Below are 16,521 nucleotides of genomic sequence, written 5' to 3'. Positions count from 1 at the left end.
ACAAGAAAAACAACATCACAAGGATGAGTCAGTACAGACATTAGACAAGAGGAAGTGATCTCTGAGCCTAGGATCTTTGTTCCCTCATAGTCAGGTGATCAACGATAGTCACGTGATTACTGGTATGATTCAGGCAGGTGATGGGAAAGCTGGGAGGGGCTGGTCTGTGGGCAGATTTAATCCTGATCACAACTCAAGCAAGAGATAATTCTTGGCATCTCAGCTTTGTGCAAAGTGTGAATTGGAAGAACTCAGTCAAGGAGATCCTAAGAATAAACACAAGTTTCTATTCCAAAAACAAAAGCAAACACAGAGAGGACAAGGCCTAACTGGTAAAGTACCAGCCCAACATCAGGCCTGAGAAATTACAAATAAAAAAAGTATAGGATGATCACCTGTTAAGAAATACGAACTCAGCTACTTTTGAAGACCCACAAGATACAGTGGATAATGTCAGTAATATGGCCTACAGTCCTGTGGAAAATTAATAAATGCATAGTTCCATTATAAAACATACAGAGAAGTAAAAAACAAAACAAAACAAAATAAAACAAACACAATAAACTTTTCCAATCCTGGACAAACCTACATTGCACCTAACTCAAATAACCTAACCAAATTGTAAGAGGTAGGTCCTTGAAAGAGGAAGTGAAAGGTGTGCTTGCCAGGATGTACATTCCAGCTCCTATTGATATGTAAATCAGCTTCCCTAAGCAACCAATCAGAGACTTCCTTTCCTGGACCCACCCTCTTTCAGTATAAATAGAGTGGAAGTCTGAGACTCAGGCATTGCTGAAGATCCTACATCAGCAGGACCGAGGCCATTTGGAGCTTAGATACTCCAGGTGAGGATTAGAGTGGGAGAATCTACTCCTCTTTTAATTCTTCTCTCCTTGGTATGGTGGTGGTGGTGGTGGTATTGTTTTGTCAGTTGCTGGGATTGAACCCAGTGGTAGGGCAGTGTTGCTGGGTCACTTTGTGCTCAAGACTGGGCATTGTCCCTGGACCACTTTGTGGTCAAAGCTAGTGCTTTACTACTGGAGCCACAGCCCACTTGTTATTTTGGAGTGGTTAATTGGAGATAAGAATCTGTGTCAGGGGGACTTTTGTGGCCGAGGCAGTTTCAAAGCTTGATCCTTAGCTCTCAATCTCTTGAGTAGCTAGGCTTCTACACGTGAGCCACCAGTACCTCATTAGATTCTAGGAATGATGGACCCTGACACTGCCCAGGCCTTCCAGAAAGAACTGAGATGTGCCATCTGTATAAATACTTTCATAGAGCCAGTCACCCTAGAGTGCGGGCACAGTTTTTGTCGACCTTGTCTCTGCCTCTGCTGGGAAGAGACCCAGACTCCAGCCACGTGCCCTGTGTGCAGGGGACCCTGCCAGCAGAGAGACCTCAAAACCAACGTGGTTCTGAGGAGCCTGGTGGCCATTGCCAGAAGAGCCAGCCTCAGGCATTTTCTGAGCTCTGAAGAATACATGTGTGGGACACACAGAGAGACAAAGCAGATGTTCTGTGAGGTAGACAAGGCCCTGCTCTGTAGGAGCTGCTCCCAGTCTCAGGAGCACAGGGCTCACAAACACCATCCCATAGAAAGGGCTGCTGAGGAGCAGAGGGAGATGATTTCAAAGCAGATGCATGCTGTATGGGAAAAGACTCAAGAAAACCAGCACAATTTACAGGAGAAGAGGAGACTCATCAACCGATGGATTTGGTATGTGAAGCTATTCTGAGGCATGACTGAGGATGTTTTTAGCATGCTGTTTTTAGAGCTGGGCGTCCAGGAGGAGGAAAGACACCATTCCCAGGTACTGATCAATGAAGGAAGAGCCATGTTACTGCAACTCAGAGAAAGGGAAACCCAAATGCTTCAGAAGAAGCATCAGCTCAGGAATATGTATCAGAAGCTGATCGAAACATACCAGAAGCCAGATGTGGACCTGCTTCAGGATGTAGAGTTGACCCTAGAAAGCTGTGAGTCAGTCTTGTTCTTCCTGCCTCTTCCTCTGAGGCCAGAGCTCAGTGCCCCTCCCATTCCTGGACTGATAGAGAGGCTCAGCCAGTACCGGGTGGAGATTGCTTTCAATGAAGCTACGAGGAATCAAGATCTTGGGTGCTGTGTTGGACACGACAATCCGTATGCAGTTTTGAATTCTGAAGAGTCCTTCCACTTTACTGCTTTTGGACGCCAAGTCTTCAGCTCTGGGAAACATTACTGGGAGGTTAGTGTGGATGACTCTTCCACCTGGGCCCTGGGAGTTACTAGGCATTCCTCCATAGACAGCAACCTCACTGAATCTGAGGATCTTTTCCTCCTTTTGTTTGTGAAAGAGAACACACTTTCCACCATTTTTACCACCTCCCCACTGCTGCCTCACTATGTAGAGAAACCTCTGGGCCGGGTTGGTGTGTTTCTTGATCTTGACGATGGCAGTGTGAGTTTTTGGAATGTGGCTAAGAGTTCCCTTATCTGGAGATACCCCACAGGTGCTATCCAATTTCCTGTAAGGCCCCATTTTTTCAGTGGTAGCCTGGTGTTCTAAGTGAAGAGAATCTCTATATGTTGGGAATCTCTATATGTTGACAATTTGGATCCCCTTTATGTTTGCATCTTGTCTTATTGCTGTAGCTAGGCATTCTAATACTAGATTGAAGAGAATTGGAGAGAGTGGGCATTCTTGTCTTGTTCCTGAGTTAAGAGGAAATGGCTTTAGTTTTTCAACACTGAGTATAATGCTGGGTGTAGGTTTGTCATATACAGCCTTTATTGTATTGAGGAATATTCCATGGATTCCTAATTTTTCCAAAACCTTCATCATCAAGGGGTGTTGGAGCTTGTCGAATGCTTTTTCTGCATCTATTGAGATAACCATGTGGTTCTTATTCTTGCTCCTGTTGATGTGATGAATAATATTAATTGATTTGCGTATATTGGATCAGCTTTGCATCCCTGAAATGAATCCTGTTTGATAGTGGTATATGATTTTTTGGATGAGTTGTTGAAGTCGAATGGCCAAAATTTTGTTGAGAAGTTTTGCATCAATGTTCATCAAAGAAATGGGTCTATAGTTCTCTTTTTTGATGAGTCCCTGCCTGGTTTTGGGATGAGGGTTATGATGGCTTCATAGAATGTGTTCGGTAGTGAGCTTTCTCTTTCAATTTCATTGAACAGTTGGAGGAGTATTGGTGTGAGCTCTGCTTTGAAGGCCTTGTAAAATTCCGCTGTCAAACCATCTGGTCCTGGACTTTTCTTAGCTGGGAGGTCTCTTATTGCTGTTTCTATTTCAATGCTTGATATGGGCATGTTAAGATAGTTTAACTCATCTTGGTTTAGTTTTGCCATGTCAATATTTGCTAGGAAAAGGTCCATTTCTGTCAAATTCTCAAACTTATTAGCATAAAGTTTGGAGAAGTATTCCCTTATTATGTTCTGAATCTTGGTTGTTTCCGTGGTGATGTTTCCATTCTCATCTCTGAGTTTATTAATTTGCGTGTATTCTCTTCTTTTTCTGATGAGATTTGCTAAGGGTCTGTCAATTTTGTTAAGTTTTTCAAAGAACCAACTCTTTGATTTGTTGATTCTTTCTATAGTTTTTTTGGATTCTAGTTCATTTAATTCTGATTTAATTTTGATTATTTCTTTCCATCTAATGGATTGGGGTTTATCTTGCTGCTCTTTTTCAAGGAGGTTTAGATGTGACATTAAATTGCTAGTTTCAGATTTCTCCTATTTGTTGATGTAGGAGCTCAGAGCTATAAACTTTCCTCTGAGTACTACCATTGCTGTGTCCCAGAGGAGCTGGTAATTTGTGTGTTCATTTTTGTTGAAAAGCATGAACATTTGAATTTCCTTTCTAATCTCTTCCATGACCCACTATTGATTCAGTAGTGTGTTGTTCAGCCTCCATGTGATACCGGATTTTCTTTAGTGGCTTTTGGTGTTGAGTTCTAATTTTATTCCCTTGTGGTCAGAGAGTATGCAAGGTATAACTTCTATGTTTCTGAATTTAGACAAGTTTGCTTTGTGGCCTAAAATGTGGTCTATTTTAGAAAATGTTCCATGTGCTGCTGAGAAAAACGTGTATTCTGATGCTGCTGGGTGAAATGTTCGGTAGATGTCTGTTAAGTCTAGTTGATCTATGCAGCTGTTTAGATCTGCATTTTCTCTGTTTAGTTTTTGCCGAGTTGATCTATCTAGTGGGGAGAGTGGTGTGTTAAAATCCCCAACAATTAATGTCTTTGAATCTATATGGGATTTGAGGGAAAGTAGTGTTTCTTTGATAAATTTGGGTGCTCCATTGTTTGGCGAATAGATATTTAGAATTCTAATATCCTCCTGAAGGATAGATCCTTTAATTAGTATGTAGCGACCTTCTTTATCCCTTGTCAAGAATTTTAATTTGAAGTCTATTTTATCTGATATTAGGATTGCAACTCCCGCCTGTTTATGGGGGCCGTTTGCTTGGTAGATTTTGTTCCAGCCTTTAACATTGAAAATGTGTTTGTTTTTACGGGCAAGTTGTGACTCCTGCAGGCAGCAGATAGACGGGTCTTGTTTTTTAATCCAACTAGACAGTCTATTTCGCTTAACTGGAGAGTTCAGTTCGTTAACGTTAAGAGATAGGACTGAGAGGTATTTGGGTGTTCCTGCCATGTTATCCACCTTCTTGGGGGCTGTGAAAACTGGGTTCTTCCTATGGTTCTTGGATTCTCAGTTTGGGTGCAGTTTCTTGGCCTTTGTTGCGGTCTTGTTGGTTTTCTATCTGTAGGACATCTTTAAGAATCTTTTGTAGGGCTGGTTTGGTGGAGATGTATTGTTTCAATTTTTATTTGATATGGAAGGTTTTTATTTGGCCTTCAGTTATGAAGGAGAGTTTAGCTGGGTACAGTATTCTTGGTTGATAGTTGTTTGTTTTTAGGGCATGGCATACATCATTCCAGGCTCTTCTTGCTTTGATTGACTCTGCTGAGAAATCTGAGGTGATTCTAATTGATTTCCCTTTATAGGTGATTACCCTTTTCTCCTTGACAGCTTTAAGGATCTTTTCCTTGGTCTGAGTTGATCCTGTGTGGATTATAATGTGATGGTGGGATGTCCTATTCTGGTCTGGTCTATTTGGGGTTCTAAAAGCTTCTTGTATCTGAATAGGCCTATCTTTTTGTATGTTTGGGAAGTTCTCTGCTAGGATCCTGTTAAACAAATTTCCTAGACCATTAACTTCTGTTTCTAGTTGCTCCTCTACACCCATGATCCTTAGATTAGGACTTCTGATGGTGTCTTCCAGGTGTTGAATAGATCTATCATATTTCTTGGACTTGTCTTGGATGGTTGTATGTTCTTTCTCTATAATATCTAGGCTGTCTTCAAACCCTGAGATTCGATCTTCTGCATGGTCTAACCTGCTGTCAAGACTCTCTACTTTGTTTTTTATCTCTTTTCCTTCTAATTGGTCAGCTTTGATGGCTTCAAGTTCTTAGTTGAAGCTCTGTTTTAGGTCTTGTATGAATTTCTTTACTTCCTTAATTTGGTGTTCAGTGTTTGTTCTCAAATCACTTAGTTGACTGGTTATGCTTTCTTTGAACTCCCATTCCTTCTGTTGGTTTCCATTCAGCATTCCCTTTGTGGTCTCCGTGACTTCCTTCAGCTCTTTGTTAATGGATTCCAGGAATGCCTATAGTGATCTTGTGTATTCTCTACCTGGTCTCTCAATTCCTGAATTACTCTTTGATTAGCTTCCTCCCGTCTGTGGGATTCCTGCAGTTCTCTCTCTTCCCGTTCGTGGGATTCTTGCAGTTCTTTTTGAGTGTTCTCAACCTGCTCAAGCCATTCCTCCCTTTCTCTTTGAGTGTTCTCAAGTTGTTCACGCAAAACCTGTATCAGTTTTTGAGTAGCTTCCTCATGCTTATGATATTCCTGTATAAACTTTTGGGATGCCTCCTCTCTCTCCCTATCACGCTCATACAGAGTCTTTTGTAAGTTGTCAAACTTCTCATTTATCATGTTTTCCACCAGTGTTTGTAGGGCTATTTGGGAACTCTCCTCTGGGTTGTTCATTATCTGATCTGACCCCTGAATATCAAGATTGGGAATTGATTTGCCATTTTTCTTGTGTTTTTCCGGCTTACTCTGCCCATTTGAGATGAAAATAGCACCAGTTTTGTGCTAGAACACTATCGTAAGGCAACCATCAACCAACGTTTGCATTTATACAGTCAATAGTCTACAGATACATTCTAGTTCAACAGATACATCTATTCAACATCAAACAACTCTATGTTAATGGGTTTTGAACCACAGAGAAGAATTTGGAAAACCAGAAATTTTTAGGGTTAGGGAGAGATGTGGGTAAAAAATAGGAATAGATTGGTGTGGGGAGGCACAGGGAGAGTTAACTATGTCCTAATCTCAATGCAGGAAATAGGTTGTGTAGGATGCAAGTAGAGAGAGAGAGAGAAAAGGAAGAAAGGGAAAGGGAAATGAAAAGAGACCAGAAAAAAATAGAAACGTAAAAATTAATATTATTATGGAGCTTTAAAGACCATTTATTTAGAGAGGAATGTGAGTATATTAATAGAAGGGTAGGGACATAGAGGAGAAGTGAAAAACTTAAGAAAATGCTTAAAATATTATATAGGTATAAAGAGGTAGAACTGCTATTAAGGAATTTAAGTCTCAGAGGTTTTGAATTGAGTAATAAATTTGTGGATTAATTGTGTACACAATGGGGGATAGGGTCTACTAGTTAACTACGGGTTTATCTGAGGTTGTGCAGGACAAGTGTTAAGTCACATACAGAAGATCAAAAGACAGGAAAAGGTGAAAAGGATTAGAAAGGGAGAGAAAAAGGTCAGAAGTTCAGTAGAGCTAGACAAAAAACCAAAAAGATAGTTAAGAAAGAAAGAAAAAGAGAAAGAAGACAAGAAAAGAAAGGAAAACACATATTCATGTATTCCTAAAATAAAAATTATAAGAGGGGAAAAAAAGTTACTGGAAAACAATTATTATTTCAAAAAAGGCAAAAATTAAAGATTAATAAAATTTTTAGAAAAGGAAAAAATTATATATATATATATATACATATATATATATATATAAGGTAAAAAAAAGAAAAAAGAGAAAAAAAAGAAAAGAAGAGGAAGAGAAAAAAAAAGTTCTTTGATTTTTTTTTGATTTTTTGGGAGGGGTGGGAAGAATCCTGTATCTCCCTTTTGTCTGTAAGCAGCCTCTTGTTGGAGTCTCTGGTCAGCTTGAGGTCCTGTGGCTTGATTGGTTTCTTAAGTCAGTTTGTTGGAACAGGCAGAAAAATCCTCTGCTTTACCCAAGATTTTGAGATCCCCCTCCCAGATTAGTTTACTGGGAGGGTGATCTGCTTTGAGAATCACAAAAGAGGGGGATGCAGTGGTAAGGCTAGGTTCTGGGTAGAGTTGAGGCCTTTCAACAATCAGTAGCTTCTTCCTGGGGCTATTTTGTGAAGAAAAAAAAAAAACTCCCAGAGCCCAGCCTGGAGCCGTTCTCAGGGTTTCTGTTCTTCAATTGATTGTGGAGGCTGCTAGAGGGAGGGGCAGCCTCTGGCTTTGGTTACCCAGTGAGGAAAGCCACTCCAATGGCTGGTGCCTGAGCTGGGTGACTTTTCCCTGGATCTAGCCAAGTCTGGCAGGTCACTTCGCCAATGTTAAGTTCTTGTGACCTGCTAAATGTCTCGTTTTATTCCAAGGCCTGGGTTGGAGCTGGCAGCTCCTCCGAGCTTTGTCGGTATCCAAGATGGAGATCACTGGTGCTGGGGGGGGAGGAGTGGCCGTCCCTCCTCTGCTCCCTGAGAAGGAGTGAGGATGTCGGGCTTCTACTCACGTCGAGTCTTGGATCCTGGGTCGACTCTGGTCTGCGAACTCCAGGATCAAGATGTCCGCTCCTTGTCGGATCTGGCTGGTGTTGAGTAGAATCTGCTCTCCCGCTGAGTCTGACTCCTTCATCCTGGACTCTCTGTGTGAGCGCTCAGTTATCGCCCCGGGGCTGCATTCTCCACTGTGACCTGCCGCCGCCGCTGCGGCGGCTGCTGACAGGCACTCAGTAGTGTCTTTTTGCCTTGGCTTCCCCTCTCTTGTCTAACTCTCTGTCCTGTGATGGCACACTTGGTGTGATTCTCTGGCTTAGGACTGTTCACTGGAACTCTAAAACTGCTTTCTATATGAGAGCTTGTTCAGATTCCAGCTTCTCCTCCACCATCTTCCCTAAGCTCCAAATCCTCTGCACACTGGTTCTGATCTGTGATCCTCTCAAATTCTACCTCTTCAATTAGTGATGTGAGTTCCAGTAGCCTGCACTCAGTTTAGATCGTCTAAATGAATAATTGAAGGCAATTTCACTTTAATCTCTTTTTTTTCCAGTCCAGGGGCTGTTATAGTTTTATTTCTAGACAAATTTTGTGTATATATGCACATTAGCATTAAAATATTACTTTTTCCCCCTTTTTTCCTTTTTAATTTTCTTGGTCAAGGGGCTTGAATTCTGGGTCTGGGCGCTGTCCCTGGCTCTTCAGATCAAGGCTAGCATGTTACCACTTGAGCCACAGTGCTACTTCTGGTTTTCTGGTGGTTAATTTGAAGTAAGAGTGTCATGGATTTCCTGCCAGGGCTAGCTTTGAATTACTATCCTCAGATCTCAGCTCCTGAGTAGCTAGGATTCCAGGCATGAGCCACTGGCACCCAGCTAAAAATGTTACTTATTTTAAGTTCTGTGTTTTAGTTGAGGGAGTAACATAAGTGTGTAGAAATTTAACTTTCATGTTACCTCTCTAAGTAATTTCAGAGTTTCATTTTCATATTTATTGCAGTTATTAATAACGGAAACTCCTAAAGTAACAGAATAATCCTTCATTTTCTCCTTCCCATAGGTATTATTGGAAGAGAATGAGGGAGATCTTAGACAATATGTACTTGAAATTATAAAAAAGTTATATTGATGATACATAAAGAGCCAGATAACACAACGTGCTTTACATTTTCTAAAGAAAGGAATGTCATGAAAATATATTTATTGGCAGGCTTTTCACCTGTAAAACAAAGAAAAAACAATTTCATAAAAAAGCTGAAGGGGATCAGCAGCCATGAAAGTGTGATATAGCATTGTAGACTTTATGAAATGAACTGGTTCAGGTAAAGTAATACTTTGGAAAAATTATCTGTTCACTAAATTTATTCATTATATTTTTTTAATTTTTATTTACCTGTCACTTAATATATAAATGCATACATGTGTGTGCAATATATATATATATGTATATATATATATATACACACATATATATATATATATATATATATATATATATATATATATATATATATATATATCAGCAGTATCTGTCCAGTGAACTGTATGGTTATGTATGTTTAGGTAATTTCATCATGTCAAGTCCATCAAAAAGATGGACTTCCATAAACCTTAACCCTGCAACACCACTGCACATGCAAACTTAAGTGTTCACCATTGTAAGCTAGACCTGTGTTCTACCAAAGCTTTATATATGGTGTTAGTTTTTCATTTAGTCTTCACACAAAATGTGTGCTCCTAGAAATAAATGATGGCATTTATAACTACAATGATTTAGTGTAAATCTTTACAATGAACACAAGCTCAGTATGAGTTGTTCTTTCTTTCCTTGTCTTACTTTATCTTTAGGAAGTTGATTTGAGTTTTGATGTTGTTTGCTAGATAAGTATTCCACCACTGGAGTCCCTCCACCACTCCTTTCTAGTTTAAGTTACTTTACGCATAGAGTAGCAATTTTTGCACCCAGCCCAAAAAGCAGGGATCAGGATTGCATTCCAATAACCCGACCTAGTAGGTTGATATGGCTGATACTTTCCTTCCTAGACCTATTCAGAACTGTGATCCCCTCAAATTCTACCACTTTAGTTAATTGTGTGAGCTCCTGTTCTCCCTACTTCTAGAAGATAGGCCAGACATAAATGATTACAGGTAATTTGAGTAAATCATTGGCTAAATATAAGTGATTTGATATTAAAGTGTAGGGTAAGTTTGAAAGTATAATCGCAGTAGTCAGATATTTTGCTAAGTAATTTTGTTTCACATTAACAACACATCTTGACCAGAATTAAGGACTTACTTTTGCTGTCTGTCTAGTTGTATGTCATTTGGTAAAATAAACTTCATGTCTTCCATGTGGCATAAAGAACTTTGAATGGTCTGATGTGCTGATTCACATCTATAATCATGGTTAGAAATCAGAAATAAATAGATCACAATTTGAACATAGCCTAACCAAAAATTTAAGAAGTCTCAATCTCAATAAACTAGTGAGTCATGTTGAATCATGCTGCCATTAATCTCAGCACCACAAGAAGCTAAGTCTCTGCCTTGTAACTGTTTCACTTGAGTAACTGGGACTCTTGGAGGCAGTCACCTCTACGGATGCAGAATCTGGGCTGAGATTTAGCAAGAGGAGGGAGGAGTCTCCCCCACCTTCCCAGGGTGAACCTCACAGAATGAAGTGAGCATGCTTGCTTTCCTCCTCCAATCGCCTTGAGAAGCCATGCTGCTGAGTGTTCATTATTTGATTCCAGTGACCTGTGGTAGAAGTAGAAGGAAACATTAAATACATTTCACATATGCCAATTGAGCTGCTCTCCCAGCCTGTGAGTTCAACTCAGCAAGTGTTCATTATTTGAGAGTTGAGAATGTTGAGGTAGGGGAGAGAGGGAGGGTGAGTGAAAGAGAGGAGAAATAGAGAGAGAAAGAGCTGGGCGCTGGTGGATCACACCTGTAATCCTAGCTACTCAGCACGCTGAGATCTGAAGATTGCAGTTCAAAGCCAGCCTGGGCAGGAAAGTCCGTGAAACCCTTATCTCCAATAAACCACTCAAAAACCAGAAGTGGCGCTGTGGCTCAAGCGGTAGAGTGCTCAACTTGAGCTCAAGAGCTGAGGGACATTGCCCAAGCCCAGAGTTCAAACCCTACGACCAACCAATAAAACAAAAAAGAGAGAGGGGAGGGAGAAAAAGAGGAAGGAAGGAAGGAAGGAAGGAAGGAAGGAAGGAAGGAAGGAAGGAAGGAAGGAAGGAAGGAAGAAAGAAAGAAAGAAAGAAAGAGAAAGAAAGAAAGAAAGAAAGAGAAAGAAAGAAAGAAAGAAAGAAAGAGAAAGAAAGAAAAAGAAAGAAAGAAAGAAAGAAAGAAAGAAAGAAAGAAAGAAAGAAAGAAAGAAAGAAAGAAAGAAAGAAAGAACATGACCGAGAATGAATTGTTTGGAGTCATATGTCAGAAATACTACCTGTATTTGTTGTTAGGTCTGCCCCAGGTCATGCAGACCCTATGCAGCCAATTCTTGGCTAAGTTTCAACCCTTTATATGTTGCCTAGTATCTGGCACACCTGGAGGCAGCCACTTCCCCATCCTGTTAAGTCACAACCTGGTCAGCCTCTGGTCCCACTTTCCATCTGACCAGAGGTGAGTCCCAGAACTTGAAGTCACATCCAGATCCAGTGTGGCCAGAGTTTCCCCCAAACAGCCACACCTCATCTGGTCCTTCACATAGATTCATCCTTGCCAGAGGTTGGATCGCCCCATTTTTTTTTACATGCATTTCTACCATGTATGGCATGGGCAGCAGTTCAGTAAATAAACTTCTTTACCTGACTGAAAACCCTGTGGTGTTCTCTTAATTGGCTACCTAATGAAACTCACCTAATTAATATACTTTACACTTCAGAGTTTCTAGTTATGAATCCATGGATATTTTTGTGACACATATGAGATCAGTATCTACAAAACATATTTACTAACATCATTTAACAGTATAATTGTGCCTAGAATCTTTAATAGCAGCTTAATTAACAATAATGTCTATTTTGTTTGCTTTGCTTTGCTTTGTTTTTGCTTAAAGTAATAGAAGATTTGGTGAGACAATCTCTGTGAAGACTCAGGGTCTGTGTTGGAGGGGCAGAATGATGCTGGCTCCGGCCTCAGGATTATCTGAGGACTGTGTTTGTGTATGTGGAAAGCTCTTGGCATACCAGCCTAGAGAGGGAACATGTTCTCTCTCCCTATCTCAAAGCTATCATGTCTCAAAGCTGAGGAAGTAGCTCTTCTGCTTACTTACGCATAGACGAACAGCTAGTCAAGCATTTTCCAGAGTACGGGGAAATGGTTTGAGCTTGCTCTAAAATAGTTTAGATAAAAATATACAAAGATTTATCTCATAGTTTAAGCAAAATTGTATCTGTTGAAATTCTTTGTGTGAATGTCTCCTGAATAAATATTGGCAAAGATAATACTTGCTTGTCTTTAAATACCCACTAACAATAAAGCACAGCATGCAGTGGCAATTGCTGTTTGCACTCTGCAACCCCTGTGTCCTGGTGATTTTGCGACCCTTACCCAGGGACCCCAATGCCTGAGACGTTGACAACTGGCACACAAACAGGGACCCTGCAGTGTTGAACACAGGAAGGGATATTCAGGTAAGTACTTTTAATTACAGGGTGATGGAACAAGTTAAGTCTACTCCGTACTTACATATGCTAAAATATTTACTTGCTGCTTATGGTGTAACTATTTCTTCTTTTGACATAGAAATGTGTATTAATGTAGTTAGGGAATGGAATCCTTGGTTCCCCGTTGATGGGGAATTAGATGTTGATAATTGGAAATGAGTAAAGTATTGTAGAAAGAGATGTTCGAGAAGGGGAAAGGATTTCTGTTAGATTTTGGTCCATTTAGGCTATTTTACATACCCTTTTTAAAGTTTAAATGAGAAAAGATTAATAGCGGACTTAAAAAAAGAGGCAGTGCCTTCTATTGTAGGTTTACTATTGGACTCGGAGGTTAAGGATGCAATAGATAAGGCTGCATCACAATTAGGAGAAAAAACAAGAGTTAAAGAAAGCTGAAAATGAACAAACTGAAAGCGTAAATAGAATGTCTGAGCAAATGGAATTGATTTTATCAAGATTACTACATATGGAGTTAGAAATTAGCAGAGTGAAAGGATAATCTGAGAAGGTGAAAGTAAAACAGCCTTCCTCTCCTCAGCTTGCGGAAGCAATTTTTACTGCATCACTCCTTCTCAAAAGAGAAGGCTCAGTGAGTTTGATGAAGAAATGCCTATTTTTTCTTATCCTGTAATTTGACCACCTCCTATGAATGGTATAGCTCAACCAACCAGATATGAGGGGGTTGCTGTCGATGATATTGGTAAACTTAACAATCAGTGACTTATGGTCCTCAGTCTCATTATGTTAAGGAATTACTTAATGGGCTTGCCCAATAATTTTGCTCCCAAGGATTGGAAGATGCTTTGTAGAGCCTTGCTTAAGGAACCAGAATACCTACAATGGCAAATGTAGTTTACTGACTTATATACAGAAAGGACTAGACAAAATGCACAGAGCAATAATCCACGCCTGCAGATCATAACCTGTCCTATGTTGAGTGGAACAGAACCATATGCAGATGCTCATATGCAAGTGAACTCTCCTGAAGAGATCAATGAGCAGTTATGAGACATAGGTATTGAGGCATGGGGGGAGGATTCGGCTGGTAGGAGAGCATTATGGCTCCTGGACTAAAGTAATTCAAAAACCTAATAAACACTATGTTGAATTTTTATCACGATTGACACTGACCTTGGAACATATTGTTGTGGGAGAGGCTGCACTGCAACAACTACTAGGCATGTTGGCTTATGAGAATGCTAATGAGGACTGTCAAAGAGCCCTATTGCCTATTAAAGAATCTGGGGCTGTAAATACATATTTAAGGGCGTGTAAAGACATTACATCCGAATCCCGGCGTTTGCAGTTGTTTGCTGAAACTATGCCCACTACCTGGAATGCTTTACAAACCATCTAATCTAAAATGTTTTGGATGTGGTCAAATGGGACATATAAAGAAGAACTGTAAAAAGGCTACTGATGTTAACAAGAGAGGACCAGGAATTTGCCCTAAATATAAAAAGGAAAGCACTGGGCAAGAGTGTATAGATAAAAAATAAACAATAAAGAATTCCTATAAAAATGCTTACCCTATGCAGGGAAACTCTCCATCTGGCCAGCCCTGGGACCCAGGATTAATAACTGAGGGTAGCCAACCATTTTTCTTCCTCGTCCCCGCCACAGCCCACAGCACCGCAATGGACATGCCAATTCATTCATCTACTGAGAGGTATATTGGTTTAAAACATGCTTGCATGTAAGTATTAATTATGGTCATTCAAAAATGACAGATGTCACCTCCCCAGACATACTAAAATCATGATTTCTAAGTAGGATAGAATTTTATGGTGGTACAAGTGTTGTGATATATGGATGAGTCTAATGTGTATCTTTCACTGAATTAGGCAGGAAGATATCCAATATCATATGGGATAAAAAAATGGTAGTAAGAAGATATACCCTTGAGAAAGATATAGGAGGCTGACAGAAGTATGGATAATTTTGAAGGATTTAGAAATGCAAGCTCAAGTATGTCTCTTTAAGTGGAAGGGCAAAAGAAGGGGAAGAGAAAAAAATAACTGAAAGCAGATCATTGTCCCAACGTAGAGTATAAAAAAAACATAACCTATAACTTCCAAGTTAAAGAGAGACCAATATAATTCATCCCACTTAATTCAGATACATGCAAAATATTTACTTTGCTTTTTCCCACTTTAATGCTCCAAAATAATTGAAAACTTATATGAAACGTTATGTGATTGTCGTTACTTCAACCTGAACACTAATTGTGATGAGCCCTCTTTTTCTCAGTATGCTCTTGGAAAATACTCCCTAAATTGATGATGTTGTGACTGATTAGAGAGTCAGTGTAACAGGTTTCTACTTGTATGATAATCCCAGAATAGTTTAATGCAGTTTTTTCTCAAGGTATACAAGTATATTTTCTGATGCTGTACTTTGAACACACCCTCACACCTGAGCACATTATTTGAAATTGTACATCAGCATTTCCTTGGCACATTCTATTTTGTGCCTTTGTTTATTTGCATGTTCCTTTTGATTGCTCTATTTCCATTTCATCTGTACAAACTGCTAAGAACATTGTTCAGCTACCACTTCTTGTTTCCAAACACCCAGTCTATTTATGAAGGTACTTTGTCCATGTTAACCAATAGGGTAGTACTCACTCTCTGCGGATAAAAGTTCCACAGTGTAACTCTATGCCAACATTATAAGATGTAGAATTTAAGGCATTTTGAGACAAACAGTGATATTTGAATTGAAAGGCTTCTTAGAGACATTTTCTTGGAGCTCATTAGTTCTTCTAAGATCAGAATAAAAGCATTTGTTCCCAACATTTAAAATAAAAAGGATCTGTTGAATTAATGGATCTAGAATTTTATGGCTTCACATTCATATCTCAAAATTTCATCAATATGAATTACATCTCTAGCAGTTCACCAAACACTGTTCTTATTGAGCTTGTCTATGTCCTTTTAGTTTTCAAATCCAAATAGCATATTTCCTTCAATGTCTCTGTAACAGTTTTGACCTTTTCTTCCTGCAAATTCTTTCTTTTCTTTTCTTCTGTAAATCTGTTTCGTTTACTTTTTTGTTTCCTTATCTCTTTCTTCTAATCTTGTCCACACTGGTGCTCACATTGCTACACTTATGTCATAACTTTTCTTTTCTTCTTCTCTTTAATAATGCCCCCAATTTTATCATTCTTTTTCATATTCATGGTCATGGTTATTTTGATGATATCTAAACAGATCAATCTTTGCATCTGTTTAATATAAACGTTAGAACTATCAGAGAGTTTTTTCCCCTAAATCGATCATTTTCACCTGGAATCCTTATCACCAAGAACATGACTAACACATTTGCCTGGCCATAGATGTAGAACCCTTTAGATTTCTTGTTACCCTTCTTCTCCCACCCATTATATAAGATGAACGATCAAGGTTTTCTCAGTTTCTGTTACTAATTTGATTTATTTTTTTGTTTTTGTTTTTGTTGGTCATGGGGCTGGAACTCTGGGCCTGTGTGCTGTCCCTGTGCTCTTCAGCTCAAGGAAAGCACTCTACCTCTTGAGCTACAGCACCACTTTTGGGTTTTCTAATGGTTTTCTTTTTACTTTCCTAGCGAGTCCATTAAACTTCCCTCTTGAATTTGGTTGTCATGAATACCCAACTTCTATGTTAATGAGGACAAACTCTAATGTAAAACTTTGTCTCCAAAAACCAGTCCAAGAAGCTGTGATCACAAATATTTGACTATACTTTTTTTCTTTTTTTTAACCTTGAAAGTCTTTTTGTGTCTCAATTGCCAACAAAAATAAGTATTCCACTACTTTTGGGTTCAATCGTTTCTAACCTCAAAGATATATTTTGGGAACAAGATTCTTAGAGGAAACCAAAGTATACTCCACTTGTTATCTTTTCTCTTAAGTCTCTCCTTAGATATAATATCAGGAAAAGTGAAGTTATTCTTTGCAAAATTATTTCAATTGATTATTTTTCTCTTGGTCTTGCATTTGTTCAACAAGATATATCCAGGAGAATAGA

Source organism: Dipodomys merriami, unplaced genomic scaffold (genome assembly GCF_024711535.1).
Source record: "Dipodomys merriami isolate MVZ:Mamm:240054 unplaced genomic scaffold, mDipMer1.0.p SCAF_219, whole genome shotgun sequence".
Classification (NCBI taxonomy): domain Eukaryota; kingdom Metazoa; phylum Chordata; class Mammalia; order Rodentia; family Heteromyidae; genus Dipodomys; species Dipodomys merriami.
This window is presented reverse-complemented; position numbering follows the sequence as displayed.